This window comes from Garra rufa, chromosome 18 (assembly GCF_049309525.1).
Source record: "Garra rufa chromosome 18, GarRuf1.0, whole genome shotgun sequence".
NCBI lineage: Eukaryota > Metazoa > Chordata > Actinopteri > Cypriniformes > Cyprinidae > Garra > Garra rufa.
Window position 1 is genome coordinate 2,020,767 of NC_133378.1, and position 21,634 is coordinate 2,042,400.

Sequence of the window (21,634 nt, forward strand, 5' to 3'; positions counted from 1 at the left end):
CCATGGGGGGGGGGGGGGGATCTCACCTAGCGGAGGAGATGATGAGGCCTGCAATACTGGAAAGGACTTTCTGAACTGAACACAAACGGAACAATGCACAACAACAACAAGCTTGCAAGTATCCGTCCTTTCTACAAACGTAGATAGCTGCGTTTAAGGCGTTTTATAAAAGAAACGATTTCAGGATGTTCAGAACCGTTTCATTCCTGTCCCTTTGCAAACTCACTTTCTGTCTCTCTCTCTCTCTTACTCTCTCTCTCTCTCTCTCTCTCTCTCTCTCTCTCTCTCTCTCTTACTCTCTCTCTCTCGCGCGTTCTCTGTCTATTTGTGTTTTATGTACGTTTGTCTATGTGCGATCGTTTGTAAGTAGAATAGTTTAATAAACAACCATATATTCACATATAATGATTCTCTGTGCTGAATGCTTACATTACAAAGTCACTTAAACTGTTTCGATCTCATATTGCTACCTTAAGCCCTATTCTGTTCAATTGTTTTAACTCCGTTCTGGTTAGTAGAAGTGCGTTGCCGTGACGACGGGCCAACGTCAGAGTAATGGATATCACTGGACAAAGAAACCAGTCGATATCATTATTACTGTTACTGATCAGAAACTGGAAATTGCGTATATTTAATGACGATTATTATACACGATTTCCTGTGAGTTAAACTACTTTCCCTGACTGAAATGTATGTTTTAAATAACTCATTTCATCCTATTCATTGGTTATAAGACCTGGTGGAGTTTGCAGTGTATATGCGATGAGAGGAACAGTCTCATGCATATACACACATATATTGATCATCTTAAATTCTTTGAGCTAACCAAAATTCTCTACAACTGAGTCAGTAAAATTTGATTTGACAAAGAAATTTGGTATTGATCCAGATAAAGTTTGGTCAATTGAAGAATGCAAAAAGGTACTCGGAACATGTATCCGAAAGAAAAACCTAAAAGGCATTATCTGCTGCCACAGAGAATTTACACTATCGTTAGCACAAGAACAAGCTCAGTGTATCACTAAGTTTAAAGAACAAAACCAACAGCTGCACACTAGATTGTCCCGTTTCACTAAAAAGGTGGGCTATAACCAGGCTTCAACCAAAAGTGATTCAAAAGACCAACAGTCAGATGAAAGCTATCCTGACTTACAGTCTTCATGTAGACCAGAAGACAGTGGCAATACTGTAACAATGGAGAAAGATGCAGTGAATTCAGTGAAGGTATGTGGTGCTAGGAGAAGATCTCAGGGAATTGAGAAAATTGAAGGTGTTTCTCCAAACTCTTCTGTTGTCCCAGTACAAATGGTTGCCAAAGCGCTAAGACCTAAAGACATAGAGAGATTGTCCCAGAGCTTACCTTCAGCACGCACACATTTTTCAGAATTTAGAAGAACATTGAACAGCAAAATGCGTCTTTATGACATGTCGTTAGCAGAAGTCACACAGCTGATGTCACAAATTCTAACTGAATCTGAATTCAACAGTTTTGAGTCTGCTGTTACTTCTGAACTACAACATGCCAATAAAGGCGATTTGAGAGAAGGTGTTTTAAAAATTCTAAAGAATATCATAGGACCCAAAACAGACTGGTCCAGAATCACTAACTGTGTGCAAAAGAAAGATGAAACTGTAAGTGAGTACACTGAAAGGTTTTGTCAGTCAGCTGCAGCATACAGTGGAATAGTTGACACTCCAGAGAAGGTGCTAGATGATAAAGGACCACTAGCTCGTACATGGTTTTTATGGCCTTTTAATTGAATATAGAAATGCACTGCCTTTCTTAGATCTCACATGGTCCAATAGAACCCTGCAAAGCAACTTGGACAGGTTAGCTACTTGGGAAAGAAACTCTGATGTTAAAGCCAGAGTAAAGATTGCAGCAGCTTCCTTTAAGTTGAAAACAGAGAACCGAAAGGAAAGTAAATGTCCTAAGAGAGAGGGTAGTTGTCATTACTGCGGTAAACCTGGACACTTGATGAAAGAATGCAGGAAAAACAAAAAATACGTAAAAGAAATGAACAATGTAAATCAGCTTTTACACAGTCTGCTAGCAATGCTAAAACAGCACCTCCCCACTACACCAAACTCACTGGGCAGCTTGCTGAGGTGCTAACCGTTAAGGCTGTGAATTCTTAATTACCCCAGTAATCTACAACAAAGATGAAAGACTCTTTGTTAACACAACAAAGGGAAGTTGAATATCACTCCCCCCAAACTTGGGGACACTTGGTTAAGAACACTCACAGCCATACCAGAATATTTTATTCAGTCACCCATCCTCTGTTATGATGTCTACCAGGACTGATGTCTAATTAGAGGACTGAAATGTAGTGATTGCATTGTTTTGGAAATACATGTATTTTTGTTCTGCATTAAGAACTTATGTCTCACACTATACAGTGTGCACAACACTTAAAGGGACAGATTAGGACACACAAACCAGTGAGGAGCCCAGGAAAGAACCGAAGTGCAATAGGCCTCGGGGGCCAATCCTGCGGTGAACATTTCCTCATAGGTTTTTCCCCATTAGTACTTTCAATCCCCACCTCACTGGTCTATTAGGTGTCAAATTAAGATAAGGTTAAGAAAAAAAAAAAAAAAAAACACTATACGATCACTAGAATTTTAATGTAATAAATAAAACCACTATACGATCAACAGAAGTCTAAAAATGTCTATGCATGAATACTGCTGGTCTGCTGTTTCTTTGTTTTCTTGTGTTTCAGGTGTCTATGCCAAGTCATCTTCATAAGAGAAACCCTGGTGTGAAGCATCACTTCAGACATCCATGAACAAGCTTCATGAGGACAAAGAGTCATCTGAGTGAATCTACGTGGGAAACGGACTACAGAAAACAGACAGCTTCACAGCTATTCAGGCGCCATAGACTTCAAGACTTCCACTCTTACGCTACATGATTTTCTGTGACATCATGTAGTTTGTACGACATTTCACCATCCCTTGTCGTATGTGTCAACAGTTATGGTTCTGAAAAGAACTATTACACCTACGTAAATCTAGGACAAGACACAGAATAAGTTGTATGTGCCTGTAACTTTTTCAAGTTACATGACTGCAAGATGGGGCTTATGTTAACCAACGTAGGCTATAGAATGGACTTATGAAAACGCAGAGAATCACATGAGAGAACTTCAGTCATCCATCAACATGATCAAGATTGCCATTCTAGTAATCACCATGAACATTGCAACAGAATCCAACAAGACATTCTTGATCTTTCAGCAAAATTACACCAGATGACTGAAAATAGTTCTTCATGGTTTGGAAACTTGTTAGGGAAACCCTGGCTGTGGATCAAGGAAATAGCAGTTCTGCTATTGATTCTCCTACTGGTGTACTATCTATGCGTCCACATTATCAAGTGTTTCATTCAGCAAATGACCCACGACCATCACAAGGAAATTACTGGTCCAACCAGAAAAGACTATTACCCGTAAGAACTTAACGGGCCCTAGCTGCATGTTTGTTTCTGTGTCAACATGCCGTTACAAACAATCACCACAGAGCAATTACTATGTGCCTGTAACAATCAAAGGTTACAAGAACGAACTTTTAAATGTTTAAATTTGTATTATGTGAGAGTTATTAGAACTCTCAAAGGGGGAACTGTGGGATTACAAATTTAAGAATCTGTTTGTGATAATGCTGACCCTGGATTCTTGCATGGCATCACAGATAAATCTAAAGTTAAGTACATTGAATTTAGAGGTACAGATGCTGACATTAGAAGAAGATCAAATCAGGCAGCCCAGGTGTCTGAGACATTAACCTTTTTGTTACAGCTATTCCTTTGTCTCTATGATAATGTTAAGGTATGGGCAATACTGTCAGACTGATTGGATTAGTACATATGCCTTTGAATTATACCTTTGTCTCAATGATAATGTGAAGGTATGGGCAATACTGCCAGACTGACTGAATTAGCACCTGTGCCTTTGAATGACACTGTTATGATAATGAGATCAGGGCTGGGGAACTCTGGTAACGGGCTGATTCCTGTACTGCATTTGCATGCTTTGTTTAGATTGACTCCACCTCTATGTAATCCTCCCCCTGGAAAGGTATATAAACTGTAATGTATATGCCTTAGTAGACGACTTTTGATGACTGCAGCGAACGAACAGCTAGGATCTCAATAAAGAGAAACTTCTGCTTCAAGATATCCAAAACGTCTCCTGGTCTCTGAGAAAAGTTCACAACACATGATTAGTCTAAACTTATTAACATCCAAACAACAATTGAATTCTCCAAATATCTGGAAGTTTAATAATGATTTCTTACAAAATGCTGAATTTTGTGAACAGGTGAAGTCTCTTGTCCCGGAGGTTGAAAAGCTAGACATGAGTGATATCAGTAAATGGGAATGGTTTGAGTTAAAAACCAGACAAATAGCAGTTGACACAGGTAAAAAACTGTCATGTAAGGAAATGGAAGCAAAAGGATCTAATTGACAAAATCAATCAACTAACAAGTAATGTACAATTATCCTTAGACAACATTACTGAATTAAAGTTATTGCAGTCCCATTTAGATGACATGTACACAACAAAGGCAAATGGAGCTTATGTTCGATCAAGAGCTAGATGGATTGAAAAGGGTGAAAAAAGTTCAACTTATTTCTTCGGACTTGAAAAACAGAGACAAAGTAAGAAAAAAATATGTAAACTTATGATAAATGGTATAACAATTGAAGATAGGGCTGCAACGATTAATCGAACGATGTTGTGAGGCGCGTTTAGTCAATGAAGCCGGTACTTTGATTAGTAGTAAATCCCCATCACGTGCGTTCAGCTGGAGCGGCAGTTAATACACACAGCCTTAAATCACTGACAAGCCACGCCAAATCGCGCTGAAAATCGAATTCGATTTTGAGCGCGATTTGGCGTGGCTTGTCAGTGATTTACGGCGGGGTGTTTGAATTGCCGCTCTAGCTGAACGCACGTGATGGGGATTTACTACTAATCAAAGTACCGGCTTCATTGAAAAAAAAAATCAATATCTTCAAAAGATATGTTACAAAAGGTACATTTATCACAAACAGGACAGCCTGCATCTTCTGGCTATCTGAGTCATTCTACGAAACGGGTGCCATTTCCACTTTGCAATTTTCAAAAAATTCATTAAGAACAAACTTTCTATAAAAAAGACTACAACTTGAAAGACAAGTTACCCCTCCAAAAAACATATTTTCCCACCTCAGGCACAAACTCCTTATTAATATTATCCTTTTTCTTCAGGCAAGGGCACCTTTCTTGTACCACCCCGTTACGGACGATATGTATGCCATTAGAGTAGTAAAACATGAAATATATTTTTTAAATGTTATGTTTTCGTAATAATGAATTGTCTCTTTTATGCAAACCATCAATAGAGAGTCTGTAATTTAATAAAAAATTTAATTGTTACATTTTTAATCTTAAAAAATGAATTTGACATTTTAATGGCCTCACTGTTTGTAGTGATAAAACAAGTTCACTCAAAAAATACATAAATAAAAGTGGCATTTATTTAATTAGTCCACACAATAAGAATGTCATATACAACATTAAATCAAGTAACATTTCATTTTATTTATATAAACTTTTTACAAAATGACCCTGTGATGGGGTGGTTCACTGAGACGGGGTGGTATGGACAAAGCGTTTCTCTATATGAACTGCTGGTTTTAAATTTTGTGCATACATTCTTGGTGGCTGTAATTAGATCACTACCTCTTTGTGATGTCATTTAAAGCAACAGTACATTAATTATAGATAAAACAAGTTAGTGTGACGGGGTGGTAAGTTAAAATGAGGGACACACACAAATCATAAAATATTTACAAAAAAATAATGTTTAATTTGAATAAATATATCTTGTGTAAACAGGGACAAACATAAATTGCTGAAAATAATAAAAGTTTGAAAAAAATCTTCAACTTATTTGGTGACATTTTAGATGAAAATATCATGTTGGTCAACAGGGACATGTGAAATTGGCTATGTACTAATGAAAAATGATTACAAAATAGTATGTTATTTTTTAAGAATAGTGTTTTGTCATATATCATGTTAACAAGAACACTTGAATTAATAACTTCAAGCTTTGAAAACACACTTTAGGACATTTTTTGTGCCTTAAGCATCTCGTCAAACGTTGCGGACCCAAATGGCACCCGTTTGGTAGAATGACTCATCTATGTGCTTCAGACACTCCTTGCACTGGCAGCCTTCCCCAAAGTGTCCACTAGAGGGATGCAGCGTCTCCAATCAAGTCACTTTCATAAGGACGCTCCTCTCAGTCCCACGCTGTCCGGTCTGCCATTCACATCCATGAACTGTTCCAGACTCACTCTACCTTTGACGAATCCTCCGAAGCTGTACTCCTTTTGTCCTTGGTCACCGATCTCCACACCCTGCATAGAAACTACACATCAGCTTGCAGCTAGGAATTCTTGAACTGTCCACTGTATTTGATAATCACCTGCCATTGCTCCTTACAACCTGCTTCTCCAAATCTGCCAATAAACCTGCCTGTTATTTGACTTACCTGTTGTCTCTGGCTAAATCTGTGACACCGTTTCAATTACACTGCCAATTTCAGCTTCCCATTTACCCTCAAAGTGGAAGTGAAGCAGTCAGTTAAGTTTACATTGTTTAGTAAAGTGATGTCCACTTTAATTAATAAATATAAAACATTATTAATGTAACCATTTTAAAGAAAAAAAAGATGTTTTGTTATAGATTTTGGAGCAAGGGCACTGCCATCTTGCAGTACCATGTTTTACTTCTGTCTTTGTTACTGTTTCTTCTTTTGGTCATGTTCCTTTCCTTGTTAAGTTAATTGATTATTCCTCTATTATTTTGTTAATCATACTTTGTACTCACACTTGTATCCCTGCCTGTTCAGTTCTGTCTGTTTTCTTTTTAAAAGACCTTTTCTTTTATTTCTGTCTCCTGAGTTTTGTTGCATTTACTGACCAGTACTGACCAGTTCTGACCAGTAGGAGTCACTAGCGTGTGGACAGTCTGAAGGGAAGGACTGTATATTAATATGCAACTCCCTCAAAGGTGAATCTCAATAATCCCCTGTGATGGGGGGGCTATCTGGATGTGAAAGTAAGCATCTTTCAGGTCCAGAGAAAGCAACCAGTCCCCTGGGCATATTTGCAAGAGGATCTGTGTCAAAGTAAGCATCCTGAACAACCATTTAATGAGGGCATAGTTCAGGTGCCTGAGATGGGCTGGAAGCCACCATCCTTTTTGGGGATAAGGAAGTAGCGGCTGTAGAAGCCTGACTCGCTCTTAGCTGGTGGAACCGTATCTATAGCTCCTTTTGCCAGTAAATTCATCATCTTGGAGTGCAGGACATGAGCATCCTTGGGAACCACACCGCTGGATCACAGGGGTCTTCGAGTGAACTGGAGTAAGTAAACTCATTTTTTAAACCCAAAAACCCATTCTGGCACTCCAGGGATGGCCTGCCATGCCCATGTGCTGAGGGGTTTAATTGGTTCGAATGGTGGGTCGTTGTGTGGGGACTTGGCACTCGTGATAAGTGGAAGAGGTAATGTTTGAAAACATTTTTTTTTTCTCGCTATAATAGCGACTGTGTGGGTGCTTTTTGTACGGGTCCAGTTAAGGCTGCAACGATTAATCGAACGATGTTGTGAGGCGCGTTTAGTCAATGAAGCCGGTACTTTGATTAGTAGTAAATCCCCATCACGTGCGTTCAGCTGGAGCGGCAATTCAAACACCCCGCCGTAAATCACTGACAAGCCACGCCAAATGCTCGATCAGCGCGATTTGGCGTGGCTTGTCAGTGATTTAAGGCTGTGTGCCGCTCCAGCTGAACGCACGTGATGGGGATTTACTACTAATCAAAGTACCGGCTTCATTGACTAAACGCGCCTCACAACATCGTTCGATTAATCGTTGCAGCCTTAGGTCCAGTGTTCACAACAGCACACTTGACAAACTTGAAAACCGAACAAGCTGCTTGGAGGCACTGCTTGAGGGGTGGTCCGGTATTTGCAGGACTTTGCCCCCTCATCTTCCTGTCCCTTGGATCTGGATGACGCCTGAGGTGCGGGATCCACCTTCAGCTTGGGCCGTTGTTTGTGAAACTCTTTCCAGCCTGAGGGCAAGATTTTTTGGCCCTCCTCAAAGACAACCCACCAAGCATTGTTTAAAAAGACAAAACAATAACACAACAAAATATCTGCAATGCTAGCACCAGTAATTATTAGATTAGTTTGTGAAACTGTGTGCTGCTTCTTTGTTCTGACTTGATTATTTTACTGATTACAACCTATGATCCAACATCCAATAATGGAGATCAACTTTGTCTACACGTATGTCTCCTATTTTTTGCACATTCGCTGAATTTGTCCGCTTGCTGTTTCAGCTCTATTGTATACAGTTTTTGCACTACTTTTATTCTATTTACCTTAAAGCGTTTTCTTTTATTTTTGTGATTACTTGTTCCTTCACCAGCAGAGGTCAGTGTCTCCTCAGTCTTCAACTTAACTCGTGTTTTTATTTTTATTTTGTGTAGATAAAGCATAAGAGTGTCTGTGTGAGGGGAAATTGTGTGGTTTCTTAATTCCAGTCTGAGGTGCAGTGAGCTGCTTTTTAACAACAGCATTTAATCAGGAGTCTGCACTCATGGTTTAATCTACTGGGTAGGTGTATAAAGCACAAGGACCTTTTACCGCCACAAATGGCCATTACAATGAAAGCAACACTGAGCGTCTGTTATGTTGATTTTCTCCTTTCTGCCTAATCAGATGCAATGATGTTCTGCTAGTGCAGTATGTTTTCACTGCTTATTATCACAACACAAAATATTAGCCTACGTCTCAAAATAAATTTACTAGAGCGGAGTTATTGTGGTTTAGACTGCAACTGCTTTTCTAAGTGTGAAAGGTAATAAGGTTTCACTCAGTTGTGATAGTGCAGCTTTTCTTCAGTACCTAGTGTTCCTACAACCAAAACACATATAACCTTTCACACCTTTGTCTTTTCTGATGACAGACAGACCTGAGCATATCTTCAGCAGGACTCTTTATTGAAAATGTGCTGTTTTGGACTCAAAGGTGACTCCTTAACCAATGCATCTAAAGACCATACAAGACATTGACTGTGAGCTCTAGAAAACCTAGTCCCCTAAAGATAATAGTACCCCAAATGGTTTAAACAAGAGAAATATCTAATCGCTGATCGACCAATACAATGTCATTCACCTTAGTTTTTCATTGCCGTAAAATCAAGACACAAATTAATCTTAAACACATTCTTACATCTGTTTTCCAACAACACCCAGCCATAAAACAATAGTGAGGCTTGTACTTCGTACAAACTTCCCCATGTTTTTTCAGGTGAAATGCTTGTTCTTTTACTGTACTGATCACAGCTGAATGGGTTTCATCCACAGTGAGATCTTTAGATGTAACTTTAGAGAGCTACAAGTGTCAGTCTTGTGACTTGTCTCTATTGTGGATTTTGATGTGATTCTTAAGGTGGTCTTTTTTTGCAAAACTCTTCCCACACTGATCACATGTGTGCGGTTTCTCTCCAGTGTGGATTATCATATGTGTCTTCAGGTTTGATTTTTGTGCAAAACTCTTCCCACATTGATCACATGTGTGAGGCTTTTCTCCAGTGTGGATCCTCATGTGCATTTTAAGGTTTAAGTTACATGTAAAGCTGTTCCCACATTGATCGCATGAGTACGGCTTCTCTCCAGTGTGGGTTTTCATGTGAATCTTAAGGTTTCCTTTCGCTGTAAAACTCTTCCCACACTGATCACATGTGTGCGGCTTCGCTCCAGTGTGGATCTTCTCGTGTATTTTCAAATATCCAGGCCAATCAAATCTCTGGTCGCAGTGTGAACACTTGTAAGGCTTTCCTCCGGTGTGAACTGTCCGGTGCTTTCTCAGCTCAGATACAGTAAAGAAGGTCTTTCCGCAGTCAAGGCACATATGATCCTTCACACCAGTGTGTCTTTTCTGGTGTAGTTTTAAGCCACTCAGCATGCTAAAACTCTTTCCACACAAAGAACACATATGAGGCTTTTCTTTTGTATGAATTTTCAGGTGGACCCTTAGGACTGAAGCTGATGTAAAAGTTTTCTCGCACCGATCACAGTAAAATGGTCTTTCTCCAGAATGCGAACGCAGATGTAATTTAAGAGTGCTCGCATCTGTAAAACTCTTCCCACATTGATCACATGGGTACGGCTTCGCTCCAGTGTGGATCTTCATGTGACGAGTAAGGGCTCCTTTTTGTGAAAAACTCTGTCCACATTGATCACACGTGTGCGGCTTATCCCCAGTGTGGATTTTCATGTGTTCCTTAAAGTGTTCTTTTCGTGCAAAACTCTTCCCGCACTGATCACATGAGTGCGGTTTCTCTCCTGTGTGGATCGCCATGTGTTTCTTCAGGTTTCCTTTTTGTGCAAAACTCATCCCACATTGATCACATGAGTGCGGTTTCTCTCCAGTGTGGATCCTCATGTGTTTCTCAAGGTTTACTTTAGATGTAAAACTGTTCCCACATTGATCACATGAGTGCGGCTTCTCTCCTGTGTGGATTTTATTGTGTTCAATAAGACTATGTTTTCGTGTGAAACTCTTCTCGCATTGATCACATGTGTGCATCTTCTCTCCTCCATGAACCTTCGTGTGAAGTTTAAGAGTTTTTTTGTTTGGGAATCTCTTTCCAGTCTGAGGGTAAGAATTGTTCTCATCTCCTTCACTCAGTTCTTCACTCTCCTCAATCAGTTCCATGAAGTCTAAAAGAAAAAAGTTATATTTTCATCCATATATTCTCCAGACCAGTCATGGGGGGTTTTATTTTCTGTATATCATTTAAAAATTAAAGTAAAGTGACAAAGTGAACTCAAATATAACACAAGAGCATAGACAATTGCAATACAGTGAATTTTGATTACATTTTAACAAAATTTTTCAATCAGAACAAAAATGTACAGATTTACTCTCTCTTATGTTTTTCCTTCTTCAGTTGTAAAGAAATTATGTTTTCAGGATTTCTCTCCATATAGTGGACTTCTATGGTGCCCATTAGTTTGAACTTCCAAAATGCAGTTTAAATGCAGCTCAAAAAAAATCTATTTATATACTCTTTAACCTCAAATAGTTATGTTGTCTAGGTCTGCGTGAAATGTTTTTTTTTTTTTCAGTTCAAGACAGGGTATCTCTAAAAAAATCCCATCTCATTTTCTCCTCCAATTTCAAAATCATCACTTTGTAAACATTGGGTCGGTACTTCTGCAGCGATGTAGGACGGTCTTGAGGTTGGAGGAGAAAATGAGATGGGAGTTTTTCAACATACCCTAAAATTACCATTTTTCCTCATCAGGGATCGTTTAGAGTCCTTTGAAGTTGCATTTAAACTGCATTTTAGACGTTTAAATTTGGGGGAACCATTGAAGTCCACTATATGGAGAGAAATCCTGAAATGTTTTCCTCGAAAAACATAATTTCTTTAAAACTGAAGAAAGAAAGACAAGAACATCTTGGAAGACAAGGGGGTGAGTACATTATCTGTACATTTTTGTTCTGGAGGTGAACTACTCCTTTAATAAAAATTATATATAAGCAACTTTTCATGGATTAGGCACACTGATCAGTTGTTATAAACAAATTAATTGAACCATTCTAGCATTAGCACTGACCCACTAAATCTCAATCCAATCTCAGCTTTTACACAACTGTAGTGAATAGGGTTGCACGGTATACCGGTACTACGGTAGTATCGCGATACTAAAGCTTAAAAATACCCGCGGTGCCATTGCATTTTTGAAACGGTAGTATCGTATATGCACGGCAGGAACACTGTTTAAAACGTTCATTTGAACATGCACACCAGCACACCAAAATGTCTTTCTGCTGTGCTTTGTGTAGTACAGGCTGTCTCTAAGCTTCATATGGTATCCAGTGTTTCCCGACGCTTCAGTTCAGTTTGAAATGAGAAGGTGCACGCGCACGTCGTTGTTCACGCTGCAGTTTATCAGAAGAGAGGGTCTGATTCAGACCGTCTGATGTTATTTAAAAAAAATAGCAGTTCAAGAATCACTTATTCAACATATTTATAGTTTTTTCGTATTTTCATTCCTTTGCCCACTTTTAGAACAGGTGAAATAATTAGTTTCTGGAAGGATCGTGTAAGTGATGTGTCCCATAGATTAATTTGTGCTCTGCATACAATGTCACCTGAAAGTTTGTGAACCCTTTTCAATTTTCTGTATTTCAGCATAAATATGATCCAAAACATCATCAGATTTTCATTTAAGTCCTGAAAGTAGACAAAGAGAACCCAATCAAACAAGTGAGAGAAAAATATTTTCTTTGTCATTTATTTATTGAGAAAAATTATCCAGTGTTACATATCTGTGCATTGCAAAAGTATGTGAATCTCTTGGATTAGCAGTTCATTTAAAGTTCAAATTAGAGTCCATGTGTGCAGATGTGTTTTCAGTCAGTGCAATGACTATCAAATGTCAGTATGTGACAGTCTATCAAAGTCTGATCATGTTTGTGGAAGTAAATCATGTCACAAACAAAGGAGATTACTGAGGACCTCAGAAAAAGAGTTGATGTTGCTCATCAGGCTAGAAAAGGTTACAAAACCATCTCTAAAGCGTTTGGACTCCACAAAACCACAGTCAGACCGAATGTGTACAAATGGAGGAAATTCAAGACCACTGTTACCTTCCTGAGAAGTGGTTGACCAACAAACATCACTCCAAAGCAGAGCTTGTAATAGTCTGCGGGGTTGCAAAAGTTCCCAGGATAACTTCTTAGCAACTAAAGGCCTTCTCAGATTGGCTAATGTTAATGTTCATCAGTCCACCATCAGGAGAACACTGAGCAACCAATGGTGCGCATGGCAGAGTTGCAAGAAGAAAGCAACTGAAAGCCAAGAAAATGGCTTGCTAAAGATCATGTGGACAAGCCAGAGGACTATTGAAGAAAGGTTTAATGGATGGATGAAACCAAAATTGAATTTACTGGTTTAAATGAGAAGCTATTACATTTCAGAGAAAATGACAGTTTAAGAATCTCATCCCATCTGTAAAACATGGTGGTGGTAGTATCATGGTTTGGGCCTGTTTTTCTGCATCTTGGCCAGGACAGCCTGACATCATTAATAAAGCAATGAATTCTCAATTATACCAGCAAACTCTAAAGGAAAATGTCAGGACATCTGTTTAAGAACAGAGTCTCAAGCAGAGGTGTAAAAAGTACCCAAACAATTTACTCAAGTGAAGGTACAGATACTCAGTGAAAAGTTTACTCAATTAAAAGTACAAGTATCTGGCCAAAAACATACTTGAGTACAAGTAAAAAAGTACAACTTTAAATTATACTCAAGTATTGAAAAGGTAAAAGTACTTTTTTTCTGACAGACATACGGTTAAAGGGAGAGAACAAAACAAAATGCAATGGCACAGGTTAAACACGTATATCTAGTGCAACAACAACAATTAAAATGAAGCACATAAAAAAAAAAAAAAAATACAAGAAAAGGAACTAAAAGGAAACTCCATCTTTTCCACCCTAATGCCATCCCATATGAGTTTCATTTATCAGATGAACACAAACTAAGTGTTTTAAAACATCTCTTAACACAAGTGTATGGGACATCCAAAAATGACACTTCAAAAACTATATACAAAGTGAATATGACAGTAATTTATGCAACCCCTGTTAATGAATCAGGGTCCTCTTAAGTGAAACAAAGAAGAATACAAATACTAATATTTTAATCTTGACCGTCATCTTCACTTTGGGTGGTTTCTGAAGTGGTCTTCTTGCATTATATTGACTAAAAAACTTGTGTTCATCTAAAGAAAGAAAGTCATACACATCTGGGATGAAAGAGGTTCAGTAAATAGTGAGAGAATTTTCATTTTTAGGAAAACTATCCCTTTGAAGAGCAAGATGTGATGCAGAGGCTAGAAACATTTCAAACAGAATACAAGAATGTGTTGATTTAATGAGGAGAGTCATAGAATTAAAACATAAAACATTAACATTTACATTTTGTAAGGCCACCTTTTTGTGTTGTCTATTCAACATCACTGTCTAAAAGGATCATTAATCTTTTAATTGTTTATTTGGGATATTTAGAGGTTTTTTTTCTCAGTAAATACTGATAAATTATTTGTGACTAATTAGATTAATTAATGAGCAAATAATGTAATTATTAAGATTTTAAAAATATGAATTCCTACTCAATGTGTCATATAATACATATTGTAAATGCAACCTATCCACTATCTGGTAAGAACATGACTAAACATGAATTACAATTAATTTAACATACAATGTTTATTTAAATACTTTTTTTTGGGAGATTTGTAACATTTAATTAAAAAAAAAATCCAACAAAAATATAAATTTTATTTAAATGCTAATCACTGATTTCATTTGCACTCAATGTTGTGCATTCAGCTAATATATTACACAGCTAATAGCTCTATAAAAACAGAGTGAATAATGAAAAAACGTTTTGGGGGGAAAACGCAATTTTTCCATGTCAATATGCTTCCTCAGATTTGATGGTGAAGTTTTAAGGCCAGCCATTTACCTGATAAAAGTCGTAACTAAAGTATTCCATCAACATTCTATCAAAGAATGTTTAAAGAAGATCAAAATTAATTTTTCAGAATGGCTGAGTCAATGTCCAGACCTTAATCCAATTCAAATGTTGTGGAAGGACAAGGCAAGCAGTAAACAGGAGGAAACAGAGTTGAAGTGGTTCTGGACATAGCAATGAGCTTAAACCCCTACATGTTATTGTGCAGGACTGGTCAACATTTACAAGAAACTTTACCTTCAGTTACTGCAGCAAAAGTACTGAAGAAAACATTCACATACTTTTGCAATGCACAGATATGTAACATTGGATAATTTCTCAGGAAATAAATGACAAAAAAAAATTTTTCTCTCACTTGTTTAACTGGGTTCTCTTTGTATACTTTCAGGACTTATGTGAAAATCTGATGATGTTTTGGGTCATATTTATGCAGAAATTTAGAAAATTGTAAAGGGTTCACAAACTTTCAAGTGGCACTGTATAACCCAGTGTTTCCCAACCCTGTTCCTGGAGACACACCAACACTACACATTTTCCAACTTTTCCTATTCAAACACACCTGAATCAACTCATCGGCCCATTAGAGACGCTATTGGTCAGATAAGGGAGAATGTGCTCTGCTGGTGTGCCTCCAGGAACAGGGTTGGGAAACACTGATATAACCCCATCCAACTGAACACACACCCAGACTGCATTTATCAACCCTTTTACCAAAAGAGTAAACAATTTTCTATCATTTAAAATAAACTTCAGTTTATTTGAAGTAAATATAAATTAGATTTTACTTCATTTATTAAATGTTCAAAATTTCTGAAGCAGATATAGATGTAAATAATCAGAATTCCAGGTTTTTCTCACATCCCTTTCATTGACCATTGGTTGAAAATAAACGTTTATACCAAGTTCGTAGAAAGTGTCCTGTGTGTTACTTGATATTTGAACTAAATTTGAACATTTCATGACCCATATGAATTCTCATAATACAAATATTATGAATTTGATGTTCATTAACGAGGAATGAGAAATCAGCACCAACCTCTGTGTTCTTCAGCCTCTTCATGTTCCATTCCGCAGGATTCTGGATCGCTCATGTTCTCTGTGTTCAGCTCTGCCTCACTCCTGGGCTGATGGGAATATTCCAGCATTTATTGGTGAGCTGTTGTGGGAGGAGTTTTAAGCTGTGTGGCAGGAACAGCAGATGTGCCAGAATACAAAATAATCAGTTAATGAATTGATGTTTTTATTGTTTTACATATTTAAAGCAAACAATATTCTGTGTTCACATTTTCATAGATGGATAGATAAAAGTAAAACTTCACATTCTATGAATTTTTGCAAAACAATCTAATATAAACCTTAAACTTTGCATTTGTTCATCTCTTATGAACAAACTAAAAGACACAGATGACTACACATATTTCAATAAAAATAATGTAGTGTTATTTTCCATCTTATTAGGACACAAATAAAAAGATTTAATGTTTTGTTTTTTCAAACTAACAGACACAGATGAATACACAAATTTCAATAAAATATATAAAATATAAAGACATATGAACAAAACAGAAGAATAAACTGATTCAGAAGTAATTGTACAGATGTGTAAGCAACAAAAAACATTTCAACTTAGTTGAATTTAGATGGTTTCAGTCTGTTTACACCAATTTAATGAGCTTTAAGTGGCAGTTAACAGGTGATTTGAAGACAACAGCATCATGAATGAGGTGAAAACAGGAACTATTACCATGAAATCAGCACTTCTGGAAAGCTTTACATGATCGTCAGGAGAGATTTCACTGTATTCACACTTTCTTTCATTGTTTAGAAACAGCATTTGAATCAAGACATGCTAAAACTACTCTATACTTTATTATTATTATTTCTATTTATTTTCTGCCTACCTATCATTAATTAACCCTAAAAAGGGGAAGACCATAAAGAAACATCAGAAACATAATGTTTTGTTATTTTCCATCTTATTAGGACTCAAATAAAAAGATTTAATGTTTTGTTTTTTCAAAACTTGACTTTTATTTCTCAGGATACATCACCCCTTTGTGGGTATGAATTCACATAAAAACAGAACACTTTCAATATTTTAAACTACTGTAAAACATGTTTCCCCATAACATACAGCTTCACCATTTACAACGTAAACGCCCCATTGTTAAAAACAGTCTGCATTTACTCTGAAGTTGTAGCATCATTAGATAAGGATGTTGTCGCATCAGCCAATTACTTATATATATATATAAATAAAAAAGAACATTTACTCATTTAAGTACAAAATGTACTTACAAAATATCAAAATGACTTCGATATCATTCTTGTAAATATTTATATAAGTGTCCTTCATTTACATGTTATCAATGAAACTTTCTAAATATTTAAAATTAAAATGTACTCTATTTAAAATTGTGTTTTGACCATTTAGATGAAAAAGTTAACGACCAATGGCAGCCAGAAAGGTACATTTATTCTATAAGGTATATATATATATATGCAGGCATATGGATATGTACATATTATCTACACATCCAAACTGAATGATTTCACAATCAAAAATTTAAATGTGGGGCAGAGGGTTTATGCAAACAAAAAATTCAGTTATCTTACCATTCTCTGAAGTCAATGTGTTCAGAATGTTTGTAGCTGGATGATGAGTGTCCATAAGTACTTCTTTCTAACGTGAAGACTGAAAATTATACGCAATGGCCATACTTTAAAAAACAAAAAAAAAACAAAAAAACAATCCATTTATTGTCTCATTTTTGATTCAAAAGTTTAAACTGCAACAAACAATAAAGTCGTTTGAAAAAAGCTAACTACTCAAGTCCATCACAATGGCCAAAAAGTTTGATCTTCTTCTTCATGCCCAGTCACTATACCGATCAACAACAGAGATCCCTTGTGCCTCTAGTGGCTTGAATGGAAACTACACTATAAAAAACTCCTACTGTACATTATAGGGGTGTTCTTAAGGAATTATAATTAATGCATAAAGCCTTATAATATGTTTTATAATATCATAAATAATCATAACAATATACATAATACATTATAATACTTATGCATTTGGGATTATAACTTGCACAGTATGATTATGTATAACACACAATGAATACCATAGCAGTGAGCTAGTTCAAGATCAGATGTAATACATTTAAATAAAAAAAGAAAATGCTATGTGTTTTTTTTTGTTAGTTTTTTTGTTTTTATAAATACATTTCATTTTGATTGTCCCATTTAGTCTATAAGCAAAACTCATTTGAGAATTAGTAGGCTTAGGTTATGGTTAGGGTTTGTAAAATAATTTGATGTGATTGTGCAAAAATAATTCACAAAGCCTACAACACTGACCTGTAATGATGATCCAGACCAGAACAGAAGACCTGCTCAGCCTCCTGCAAGGATGAATTCAGTAGGACAGCCAGAGCATATGTCTTGATGGCCCATGAAAGATGGTTAATTGAAAATGGTTAAGCATGCAATTATACCACTACTGAAGAGCAAGCCATTATACATGGGTCCAAACATGAGTAGTTTGAGTAGTTACTGTAATTTATACAGTAGGTTTTGTAAGTGCAGGAGGAGGAACACATACAAACACATTATATTGTCTGCATACCTCTGGAAAAGGAACGCCTCAGATGAACTGCACTCCAACTGTGAGGCTCAGTGGTGTTGATGTCCTATGCAGCACTCCTCTCAGACAGACTAAATGACGTCCTGTTGTTCCTCACTGTCCAGGAATTTAGATAGGAAACCATGCTGCAAAAACACTTATTTTAAGGAAATCGATACATTTAAGATAAATATACAATAACTGGTAGCATATATAACATACAGTGTTGGGCAAGCTACTTGGAAAACGCTAAGCTAACAGCTACTCTTCATTAAATGAAGCTTAACTACACTAAAGCTACAGCCTTGGGTAATGTAGCAAGCTAAGCTACAGCATCATGGCAAAAGTAGTTCACTACATCTAAGCTATTTTTTTAAACTTCATTTTTCTTTTGAACCAACATCATACCAAGTCAGTGCTCTCTCAGTGATCAATTAAATTGTCAGTCATACAGGCATACAAGTTCAGTTTAATTGTTTATTCAACCACTCTTCCAAACCAATTTAGCAACAAAAATCTGTATCATGTACAGGGCTGGATTTATCTTATATTTTGGGGGGTTGAATTATTTCTTGAGAAAAAAAAAAAAAAAAAAAAATGGCACCAGTTTCAGAATATTAAACGAATGAAACAGGGAAAACATGAAATTTGTAAATAAAATAATTTTATATATATTATTGAACAACGTAGTCTATATATGAATGGGTGTTCATCAACTGATTGCATGTCGTCAGAGTTTACAGTGTTGACAGCTTCGTAAAATAGCCTAATGGAAGCGCTGTAATTTTGCTGTATATAGCTACTAAAATATGACAGACCGCACAAAAACAGCACTTTAATTTACTGCCATTTTTGAACAAAGATAGTGATTGATTTCATGAATACAGGAGCCTGTATTTTTTTAATTGTCAGAATCTATAGTACATAACAAATACAAAAATAAAAATAAATCACAAATATTTGCAGTCAAGACTGTGAATAAAAGACAAGTGTGGAATGTAAGTCCGATTTGGCCCAGACCCTGTTACTATCTGGGAAGCAAAGCTAAATTCTATTGTAAATTTGTAAACTGACAGAATATATAACCAAATCAAGTGGCTATTTTCGTTTGCAGAAGGTAAAACACATTAACATAAATTGTAAGAGAGGAAAAATTAAACCGACAGGTCACAGCGGCTAGTAGGGTTGTCACGATACCATAAAAATGACTTACGATACTATACCAGCTGAAGTATCACGATACCATGCAGTATTCTGTTAATTTAAAATTCAAATCTACAAAATGAATAAAAAAATTCATAAATAAAAAGATGTAAATGAAAACAGGCAAGATTTTTCTCTGAATACTTCACTAATGTGAATAAATGACTGGCTTTTGTTATCCATGAAATCATGTCAACAAAAGTCATCTGAGCACTGCACAGAAGCTTCATAGAGTGACATTTAGATGTGGTATTTATGCATTTAGACTGTACTTATAATTGCATAAATAATGATATAAGATAAATGTTTTAAATACAAAACTCTGAATATAGAAATATGTTGGAAAAGAATGGAACATGACGGGAAACTTAAAACCGCCAGCAGATGGCAGCAGTGTTCATGATTGAATCACTGAGTTGTTCAAACGATTCTTTCAAAACGGCTGAATCATTCAGGGGTGAATCAAATGACTCGTTTTTATGAATGGCTTAGTGAATCAGTGATTCGCCCAAAACTAACGCGAATTCAGATTCGAACACAGAAACGAAACTAAAACATCTTGCTCGTGTCTTATTGCTGAACTGTCACGGGCATTTTTGCTGCCATATCTTAAAATGTCCAAGTTATATATATATAATGATTGATAAGAACCAAGGTCAAAACCACTATGTTAATGAATGGAATTGCATTCGTGATCGCAAAGATGCTTCCAGAAACAAATTATTACACATGTTCTAGTGGGCAAATGAATAAAAATACGAAAATTCTGTCTAGTAAAATATTTTGATGTTTAATAATTGATTCTTGGGCTGATATTTTTTAAATAACATTAGACAGTCGTCTGAATCAGACCCTCTATTATTATTATTATTATTATTATTATTTCATTATTATTTTGCTATGGAACCTGGTCGTGTTTTGTTTGTTTGTTTTTGCTAAGAACGAACCGAAATATTTTGCCTTTCGCCATGAATTTGACACCCACCCTCTGCCCATCTCGTACTTCTGAGGTTTGAGATCTTCCCAGAGCACCAGCCTGCCTCAAAGACTAAAATCAAGGCGCCCATCACTAGTTATAATACTACGTTTTGCATTGCAGATTATACAGTTTTCTGTTGCTATGTGGGCGCTCAGTTTTTTTCTGACATTTAGCTAAAATATAAAGATTCAGTGCTTCACATAAGCAATTTGGTTATCTCGACAGCAAGTGCTAGACTAAGAAACTCTTCTCATCTCCTCGAATGCAAAAAAAACATTAGCCTTTATAAATACAGTGCTGTGTTATAAATACAGAAAACATGTACTTTTCAATCAACACTTCTTTATTTACCTCAAGTCTGCAAACACGCTGAGATGCTTCAAACTACGCGCGGCACTTCATTCACGAGAGAGGCGGGACTCGGGAGGAATAATATGGTTTGACTGACAGTTTAATGAGCCAATGGCGTCACAAGGTTTAGTGGCAGTGACGTCGCTTACTGACCCAGGACCAGTGATCCGTAGCAGTTATATTTCCGATTTGAGCTTGAAGTAAAGAAAATATATAGCTTGTAGCTTTTGTTGACGCTACAGCGCTACTTGATCAAAATAATAACTTAGCTACTGAAAAGCTATTTGATTTAGAAAACAGCGACGACTTGCAGCGACGCTACTGCCCAACACTGGCAAGCGCTGCAGGGATGCCGAAGTATGGCTAAGAGACGCAGCGTCCCGTTCCCTTCAGGTAACTCGAGCTGCGTCGAACGCTTTGGGGACGAGAAAGCCCGCGCAGCCATACTGAGAGTAGCCCCTGCCGGTCTGGGTAAGGGGACGCACCGCAGAGGAAACGTTTGACAAGAGGGTCTCTGCCCACTGAAGTGCCACCAAGAGGGGTGTGGTAAGCAGCTATGGCCGCCACATACCCCTTCAGGGTGGAGTGGGTTAACCCAGCGGAAAGACGGGCCTGTAGATACTCCAGCACTGTACCAACTGGGCAGTTAACTGGATCTAAGTGGCAGTCTCCGCACCAAGAAGTGGAAAGTTTCCACTTCGAGGCATACAGTTTCCTTGTAGAGGGAGCTCTGGATTGGAGGATGGTCTCTACAACCTCAGTTGAGAGACCCTAAGCTACGAGCTGTGCCCCCTCATGGGCCACACCCATAGCTTCAACCGCTCCGGGCAAGGGTGGAGAATCTCTCCC

The 21,634-nt window shown here is 37.1% G+C and overlaps 1 long non-coding RNA gene and 1 pseudogene across 1 annotated transcript; both read right to left on the reverse strand.

The window, feature by feature from the left end:
- Positions 1–8,976: 8,976 nt before the first annotated feature.
- LOC141291443 (uncharacterized) overlaps positions 8,977–21,634 on the reverse strand; it is a 55,727-nt pseudogene continuing 43,069 nt past the window's right edge.
- On the reverse strand, positions 16,983–18,790 carry LOC141291319 (uncharacterized). The gene is made up of 3 exons (XR_012340317.1): positions 18,256–18,790; positions 17,988–18,070; positions 16,983–17,347 (listed from the first exon to the last, which is right to left on the reverse strand). It is a non-coding gene; the product is annotated as an uncharacterized lncRNA (long non-coding RNA).